The sequence below is a fragment of the Arachis hypogaea genome, chromosome 20, assembly GCF_003086295.3.
Source record: "Arachis hypogaea cultivar Tifrunner chromosome 20, arahy.Tifrunner.gnm2.J5K5, whole genome shotgun sequence".
In the NCBI taxonomy this organism is placed as follows: domain Eukaryota; kingdom Viridiplantae; phylum Streptophyta; class Magnoliopsida; order Fabales; family Fabaceae; genus Arachis; species Arachis hypogaea.
The window spans coordinates 52,579,011-52,588,526 of NC_092055.1; the positions used below are offsets into that span (position 1 = coordinate 52,579,011).

The following is a 9,516-nucleotide window of genomic DNA, read 5'->3' on the forward strand; positions in this document are numbered from 1 at the left end:
ATCTTTCCAAGTCTCAATACCAAATAATTTGGCATTCAGCTTCATGATTGCACCAAGAAACTTGGCAGTTTGCTCTTCAGTGACATCCTCATTCTCTTCAGAAGAGGAATACTCATCAGAGCTCATGAATGGCATTAGGAGGTTCAATGGAATCTCTATGGTCTCTAGATGAGTCTCAGATTCCTTTGGTTCCTCAGAGGTAAACTCCTTATTGATCATTGGACGTCCCAGGAGGTCTTCCCCCTTGGGATTCACGTCCTCCTATCCCTCTTTGGGTTCAGCCATTTTGGTTATGTCAATGGCCTTGCACTCTTCTTTTGGATTCTCTTCTGTATTGCTTGGGAGAGTACTAGGAGGGATTTCAGTGATCCTTTTACTCAGCTGGCCCACTTGTGCTTCCAAATTTCTAATGGAAGACCTTGTTTCATTCATGAAACTCACAGTGGCCTTAGATAGATCAGAGACTAAATTTGCTAAGCTAGATGGATTCTGCTCAGAATTCTCTGTCTGTTGCTGAGTGGATGATGGAAAAGGCTTGCTATTGCTAAACCTGTTTCTTCCACCATTATTAAAGCCTTGTTGAGGCTTTTGATCCTTCCATGAGAGATTTGGGTGATTTCTCCATGATGGATTATAGGTGTTTCCATAAGGTTCACCCATGTAAATTACCTCTGCTATTGCAGGGTTCTCAGGATCATAAGCTTCTTCTTCAGGAGAAGCCTCTTGAGTACTGTTGGATGCAGCTTGCATTCCATTCAGACTCTGAGAAATCATATTGACCTGCTGAGTCAATATTTTATTCTGAGCCAATATGGCATTCAGAGTATCAATTTCAAGAACTCCCTTCTTCATAGGCGTCCCATTATTCACAGGATTCCTCTTAGAGGTGTACATGAACTGGTTATTAGCAACCATGTCAATGAGTTCTTGAGCTTCTACAGGCGTTTTCTTTAGGTGAATGGATCCACCTGCAGAAGTATCCAATGACATCTTTGATAGCTCAGATAAACCATCATAGAATATATCCAGGATGGTCCATTCTGAAAGCATGTCAGAAGGACACTTTTTAGTCAACTGTTTGTATCTTTCCCAAGCTTCATAGAGGGATTCACCTTCTTTCTGTCTGAAGGTCTGAACATCCACTCTAAGCTTGCTCAGCTTTTGAGGAGGAAAGAACTTGGCTAAGAAAGCCGTGACCAGCTTATCCCAAGAGTTCAGGCTGCCTTTGGGTTGAGAATCCAACCACACTCTAGCTCTGTCTCTTACAGCAAAAGGGAAAAGCATGAGCCTGTAGACTTCAGGATCTGCTCCATTAGTCTTAATAGTATCACAGATCTGCAAGAATTCACTTAAGAACTGAAAAGGATCTTCAGATGGAAGTCCATGAAACTTGCAGTTCTGTTGCATCAGAGAAACTAGTTGAGGTTTTAGCTCAAAGTTGTTTGCTCCAATGGCAGGAATGGAGATGCTTCTTCCATGTAAATTGGAATTAGGTGCAGTAAAGTCACCAAGCATCTTCCTTACATTATTATTATTTTCGGCTGCCATCTCCTTTTCCTGTTTGAAAATTTCTGAAAGGTTATCTCTGGATTGTTGTAATTTAGCTTCTCTTAGTTTCCTCTTCAGAGTCCTTTCAGGTTCTGGATCTGCTTCAACAAGAATATTCTTGTCCTTGCTCCTGCTCATATGACAAAGAAGAGGGCACAGAAAAAATAATAATAATAATAATAGGGATCCTTTATACCACAGTATAGAGGTCCCTGTGTGAGTGGAAGAAAGGAAGAGGACAAAGAAAGTAATGTAAGGAAAGAAACACAAGGGTGAGGAGAGCAGAGATGTGAGATGAGGAGATGTTAGTAGATGAATAAATAAATAGAATAAGATGAGAGAGGGAGAATTTCGAAAATAATTTTTGAAAAAGAGTTAGTGATTTTCGAAAATAGTTTTTGAAAAAGGTTAGCAGTTTTTTTTTTGAAAATTAAAATAAAAAATTAAAATAATTAGTTAATTAAAAAGAAATTTTTGAAAAAGAGGGAGATATTTTCGAAAATTAGAGAGAGAGAGAGAGAGTTAGTTAGGTAGTTTTGAAAAAGATAAGAAATAAACAAAAAGTTAGTTAGTTAGTTGAAACAAATTTTGAAAAGATAAGAAGTTAGGAAGTTAGAAAAGATATTTTGAAATCAAATTTTTGAAAAAGATAAGATAAGAAGATATTTTTGAAAAGATATGATAAAAATTAGTTTTTGAAAAAGATTTAATTTTTAAAATCTCAATTAATGACTTGATTCACAAGAAATCACAAGATATGATTCTAGAACTTAAAGTTTGAATCTTTCTTAACAAGTAAGTAACAAACTTGAAATTTTTGAATCAAAACATTAATTGGTGATGCTATTTTCGAAAATTATGTAGTAAAATTAAGAAAAAGATTTTTGAAAAGTATTTTTTGGAATTTTCGAAAATAGATAAGAAAAAAGATTTGATTTTTTTTGAAAAAGATTTTGAAAAAGATAAGATTTTCAAATTGAAAATTTGATTTGACTCATAAGAAACAACTTGATTTTAAAAATTTTTGAAAAAGTCAACTCAAATTTTCGAATTTGATGAGAGAAAAAGGGAAAGATATATTTTTTTATTTTTGAATTTTTAATGATGAAAGAGAAAAACATGAAAAAGATGCAATGCATGAAAATTTTTAGATCAAAACATGTGATGAATGCAAGAACACTATGAATGTCAAGATGAACACCAAGAACACTCTGAAGATCATGATGAACATCAAGAACATATTTTTGAAAAAATTTTTTAATGCAAAGAAAACATGCAAGACACCAAACTTAGAATTCTTTAATGCTTAGACACTAAGAATCCAAGAATGCATATGAAAAACACCATACAACACAAAACAAGAAAACATCAAGATCAAACAAGAAGACTTACCAAGAACAACTTGAAGATCATGAAGAACACTATGAATGCATGAATTTTCGAAAAAATACAAGATGAATATGCAATTGACACCAAACTTATAACATGACTCAAGACTCAAACAAGAAACACAAAAATATATATATTTTTTTATTTTTATGGTTTTATGATTTTTTTGTATTTTCTTTTGATTTTTCGAAAATCATTTTGAAAAAAGAAAAATAAGATTTCCAAAAGTTTGACTGTGGGGGCTTTGGTTGACTCTGCTTTGAGAGAAGCTTTTTCTGCTTCCTCTCCACGGATGCAGAGAGAGATCCTTGAGTTGTAAACACAAGGTTGTCCTCGTTTATTTGAAGGATCAATTCTCCTCTGTCCACATCAATCACAACTCTTACTGTGGCTAGGAAAGGTCTTCCTAGGATGATGGATTCATCCTCTTCCTTTCCAGTATCTAAGACTATGAAATCAGCAGGGATGTAAAGGCCTTCAACCCTTACTAACACGTCCTCTACTTGTCCATAAGCCTGTTTTCTTGAATTATCTGCCATCTCTAATGAGATTTTAGCAGCTTGCACCCCATAGATTCCCAGTTTCTCTATTACAGAGAGGGGCATGAGGTTTATTCCTGAACCAAGGTCACACAGAGCCTTAAAGATCATGGTGCCTATGGTACAAGGTATTATGAACTTTCCAGGATCCTGTCTCTTCTGAGGCAATGTCAGTTGATCCAGATCACTTAGTTCATTGGTGAACAAGGGAGGTTCATCTTCCCAAGTTTCAATACCAAATAATTTGGTATTTAGCTTCATGATTGCACCAAGGAACTTGGCAGCTTGCTCTTCAGTAACATCCTCATTCTCTTCAGAAGAGGAATACTCATCAGAGCTCATGAATGGCATAAGGAGGTTCAATGGAATCTTTATGGTCTCTAGATGAGTCTCAGATTCTTTTGGTTCCTCAGAGGGAAACTCCTTATTGATCACTGGACGTCCCAGGAGGTCTTCCTCACTGGGATTTATGTTCTCTCCTTCCTTTACAGGTTCGGCCATGGTGATTAGTTCAATAGCCTTGCACTCTCCTTTTGGATTTTCTTCTGTATTGCTTGGGAGAGTACTAGGAGGGATTTTAGTGATCTTTTTACTCAGCTGGCCCACTTGTGCCTCCAAATTTCTAATGGAGGACCTTGTTTCATTCATGAAACTTACAGTGGCCTTAGATAGATCAGAGACTAAGTTTGCTAAATTAGAGGTATTTTGTTCAGAGTTCTCTGTCTGTTGCTGAGTGGATGATGGAAAAGGTTTATTATTGTTAAACCTGTTTCTTCCACCATTATTAAAGCCTTGTTGAGGCTTTTGATCCTTCCATGAGAGATTTGGATGATTTCTCCATGATGAATTATAGGTGTTTCCATAAGGTTCACCTAAGTAATTCACCTCTGCTATTGCAGGGTTTTCAGGATCATAAGCTTCTTCTTCAGAAGATACCTCTTGAGTACTGTTGGATGCAGCTTGCATTCCATTCAGACTCTGAGAAATCATATTGACTTGCTGAGTCAATATTTTGTTCTGAGCCAATATGGCATTCAGAGTATCAATTTCAAGAACTCCCTTCTTCATAGGCGTCCTATTACTCACAGGATTCCTCTCAGAAGTGTACATGAACTGGTTATTAGCAACCATGTCAATGAGTTCTTGAGCTTCTGCAGGCGTTTTCTTTAGGTGAATGGATCCACCTGTAGAAGTATCCAATGACATCTTTGATAGCTTAGATAAACCATCATAGAATATATCCAGGATGGTCCATTCTGAAAGCATGTCAGAAGGACACTTTTTGGTCAGCTGCTTGTATCTTTCCCAAGCTTCATAGAGGGATTCAACTTCTTTTTGTCTGAAGGTTTGAACATCCGCTCTAAGCTTGCTCAGGTTTTGAGGAGGAAAGAACTTGGCTAAGAAAGCCGTGACCAGCTTATCCCAAGAGTTCAGGCTGTCTTTGGGTTGAGAGTCCAACCATATTCTAGCTCTGTCTCTTACAGCAAAAGGGAAAAGCATGAACCTGTAGACTTCAAGATCTACTCCATTAGTCTTAACAGTATCACAGATCTGCAAGAATTCAGTTAAGAACTAAAAAGGATCTTCAGATGGAAGTCCATGAAACTTGCAGTTCTGCTGCATCAGAAAAACTAATTGAGGTTTCAGCTCAAAGTTGTTTGCTCCAATGGCAGGAGTGGAGATGCTTCTTCCATGTAAATTGGAATTTGGTGCAGTAAAGTCACCAAGCATTCTCCTTGCATTATTGTTGTTGGGTTCGGCTGCCATCTCCTTTACTTGTTCGAAATTTTCAATAAGGTTGTCTCTGGATTGTTGTAATTTAGCTTCTCTTAGTTTCCTCTTCAGAGTTCTTTCAGGTTCTGGATCAGCTTCAACAAGAATGCCTTTTTCCTTGTTCCTGCTCATAAGAAAGAGAAGAGAACAAGAAAAGAAGAGGAATCCTCTATGTCACAGTAAAGAGGTTCCTTATTGTTAGTAGATGAATAAATAATTAGAAGGAGATGAGGGAGAAGGATTTTCGAAAATTATTTTTGAAAAAGAGTTAGTGATTTTTGAAAATAGTTTTTGAAAAAGGTTAGTAATTTTCAAAAATTAAAATCAAAAATTAAAATAATTAGTTAATTAAAAAGAATTTTTGAAAAAGAGGGAAGATATTTTCGAAAATTAGAGAGAGAGAGAGTTAGTTAGGTAGTTTTGAAAAAGATAAGAAATAAACAAAAAGTTAGTTAGTTAGTTGAAACAAATTTTGAAAAGATAAGAAGTTAGGAAGTTAGAAAATATATTTTGAAATCAAATTTTTGAAAGAGATAAGATAAGAAGATATTTTTGAAAGGATATGATTGAAATTAGTTTTGAAAAAGATTTAATTTTTAAAATCACACTTAATGACTTGATTCACAAGAAATCACAAGATATGATTCTAGAACTTAAAGTTTGAATCTTTCTTAACAAGCAAGTAACAAACTTGAAATTTTTGAATCAAAACATTAATTGGTGATGTTATTTTCGAAAATTATGTGATAAAGATAAGAAAAAGGATTTTTGAAAAATGTTTTTATAATTTTCGAAAACGAATAAGAAAAATGAAAAAGATTTGATTTTTGAAAAATATTTTGAAAAAGATAAGAATTTTAAATTGAAAATTTGATTTGACTTATAGAAAACAACTAGATTTTTAAAAATTTTTGAAAAAGTCAAATCAAATTTTTGAATTTATGAGAGAGAAAAAGGGAAAGATATTTTTTTGATTTTTGAATTTTTATGATGAGAGAGAAAAACAAGAAAAATGATGCAATGCATGAAAGTTATGGATCAAAACAATGAATGCATGCAAGAATGTTATGAATGTCAAGATGAACACCAAGAACACTATGAAGATCATGATGAACATCAAGAACACATTTTTGAAAAATTTTTAATGCAAAGAAAACATGCAAGATACCAAACTTAGAATTCTTTAATGCTTAGACATAAAGAATTCAGGAATGCATATGAAAAACAAGAAAAGACACAAAATATGCAAATGCAAAGATCAAACAAGAAGACTTACCAAGAACAACTTGAAGATCATGAAGAACACTATGAATGCATGAATTTTTCGAAAAAATGCAAGATGAACACGCAATTGACACCAAACTTATAACATGACTCAAGACTCAAACAAGAAACACAAAAAATATTTTTGATTTTTATGATTTTCTAATTTTTTTTGTATTTTCTTTTAATTTTTTTCGAAAATCATTTTGAAAAAGAAAAATAAGGATTCCAAAATTTTTAATATGAATTCCAGGAATCTTATGCTCTTTAGTCTAAAGCTCCAATCAAAGGGTCAGGCATGGCTTAATAGCCAGCCAAGCTTTAGCAAAAATATGAGTGTAATTCATTCAATTTTAAGCCAAAACCTCTGTCCAAAAGAATTTAGACATGGTTTTATAGCCAGCATGCTTCAACATGCTTCATGAAACTCTAGAGTTCATTCTTAAAAATTCTGAAGAAAAATATATTTTTGAAAACATTTTTATTTTTAAAAATTTTTTTTTTTCGAAAACAGGTGAGAAAATTTTGAAATATTTTTGAAAATTTTTTTGAAAAGAAAACGAAAAGAAAGTTACCCAATCTGAGCAACAAGATGAACCGTCAGTTGTCCAAACTCGAACAATCCCGGCAACGGCGCCAAAAACTTGGTGCGCAGAAATTGTGATTACACTTTGATTATGTAAAATTCATTGCTCTTTCTTTCCCTGGCAATGGCGCCAAAAACATGATGCCAATACCATGGTTCACAACTTCGCACAACTAACCAGAAACTGCACTGGGTCGTCCAAGTAATACCTTACGTGAGTAAGGGTCGAATCCCACGGAGATTGTTGGTATGAAGCAAGCTATGGTCACCTTGTAAATCTCAGTCAGGCAGATATAAAATAGTAATGGGGTTTTCGAAATTAATTAATAAAAGAAGGATAGAAATACTTATGTAAATCATTGGTGAGAATTTCAGATAAGCGTATGGAGATGCAATCGTTCCTCTGAACCTCTGCTTTCCTGCTGTCTTTATCCAATCAGACTTACTCCTCTCTATGGCTGGCTTTATGTAAGGATGTCACCGGTGCCAATGGCTACTTTCGATCTCTCTCGGGAAAATGGTCCAAATGCTTTGTCACAGTACGGCTAATCGTCTGGAGGCATCACCCTTGTCGTTGGTTGCATCCTATTCCTCTCTGTGAAAAATGGTCCGATGCGTTGTCACTGCATGGCTAATCATCTTGGAGGTTCTCGATCATACTGGAATAGGATTTACTATCCTTTTGCGTCTGTCACTACGCCCAGCACTCGCGAGTTTGGAATTCGTCACAGTCATTCAATCCCGGAGTCCTACTCAGAATACCACGGACAAGGTTTAGACTTTCCGGACTCTCATGAATGTCGCCATCAATCTATCTTATACCACGAAGATTCTGATTAAGAGATCTAAGAGATACTCATTCAATCTAATGTAGAACGGAAGTGGTTGTCAGGCACGCGTTCATAGGGAATGATGATGATTGTCATGTTCATCACATTCAGGTTGAAGTGCGAATGAATATCTTAGAAGCGAAATAAGATTAATCTCAGTAGTACTTTGCATTAATCTTTGAGGAATAGCAGAGCTCCACACCTTAATCTATGGAGTGTAGAAACTCTACCGTTGAAAATACATAAGTGAGAGGTCCAGGCATGGCCGAATGGCCAGCCCTCAAAACGTGATCTAAGATAGCATACAACTGATCAAAGATATCTAATACAATAGTAAAAGGTCCTATTTATAATAAACTAGCTACTAGGGTTTACAGAAGTAAGTAATTGATGCATAAATCCACTTCTGGGGCCCACTTAGTGTGTGCTTGGGCTGAGCTTGAGTGTTACACGTGTAGAGGTCATTCCTGGAGTTGAACGCCAGTTTTGGTGCCAGTTTGGGCGTTGAACTCCACTTTGCAACTTGTTTCTAGCGCTGGACGCCAGAATTGGGCAGAGAGCTGGCGTTGAACGCCAGTTTACGTCGTCTAAACTTGGGCAAAGTATGGACTATTATACATTGCTGGAAAGCACTGGATGTCTACTTTCCATCGCAATTGGAAGCGCGCCATTTTGAGTTCTGTAGCTCCAGAAAATCCACTTTGAGTGCAGGGAGGTCAGAATCCAACAGCATCAGCAGTCCTTCTTCAACCTCTGAATCTGATTTTTGCTCAAGTCCCTCAATTTCAGCCAGAAAATACCTGAAATCACAGAAAAACACACAAACTCATAGTAAAGTCCAGAAATGTGAATTCAACATAAAAACTAATGAAAACATCCCTAAAAGTAACTAGATCCTACTAAAAACATACTAAAAACAATGCCAAAAAGCGTATAAATTATCCGCTCATCAAGCATGAACCGGGATATCCTGAGCAGTTCAAAAAAGAGCCGCACCCATATGTGCCATCTTCACACTGCTCCTAGTGATGAAATCTAGATGGTGAAGAATGGACACATCATTCATCGGAAGTCGACCATAAGGGGCGATCTGATTGTCAACAAACCCCACAACATCAAAATCAGGGGCATCGAGGTCAAAAGGCTCAACAGACTTTTGTTTCTTCCAAGGAGGACCCGTAGTTTGAGAGGAGGCAACGACAGAGGATTGGGGTGGATCAACCAAATGAATCAAAGGGGTAGGAATTATCCTCGTTGGACTGGAAGCAGCTGAGACTGGTATCTTAGGGGGAACCTGAGAAGACCCCTCCCCAGCAGCCTTGGACGATGCAAGCTGAGCTGCGGTGGCCTTCTTGGCCTTCTTGAATGCCTTCATTGAATCCGAAGTCTTTGGCATCTCTTAAAATTCACAAAAACCGACATGGCCGAGTTATATACAAAAGACAAAGTAAATAAAGCAAAGAACCAAAGAAAGGAAATCGATCACTACCCAGCTCGGCTCGGAGAAGTGAGGGGTCCCCTAAGAATTTCTTGGTATCAAGATAGGGAGGCTCCCCCCAATTCTCCTCCAACACATTTACAAAGGCCT

The 9,516-nt window shown here is 36.4% G+C and overlaps 1 non-coding gene across 1 annotated transcript; it reads left to right on the forward strand.

The window, feature by feature from the left end:
- The first annotated feature begins 1,044 nt into the window (after positions 1-1,044).
- Positions 1,045-1,152, forward strand: LOC112788136 (small nucleolar RNA R71). The gene has a single exon (XR_003195515.1). It is a non-coding gene; the product is annotated as a small nucleolar RNA R71 (small nucleolar RNA).
- The last annotated feature ends 8,364 nt before the right edge of the window (positions 1,153-9,516 follow it).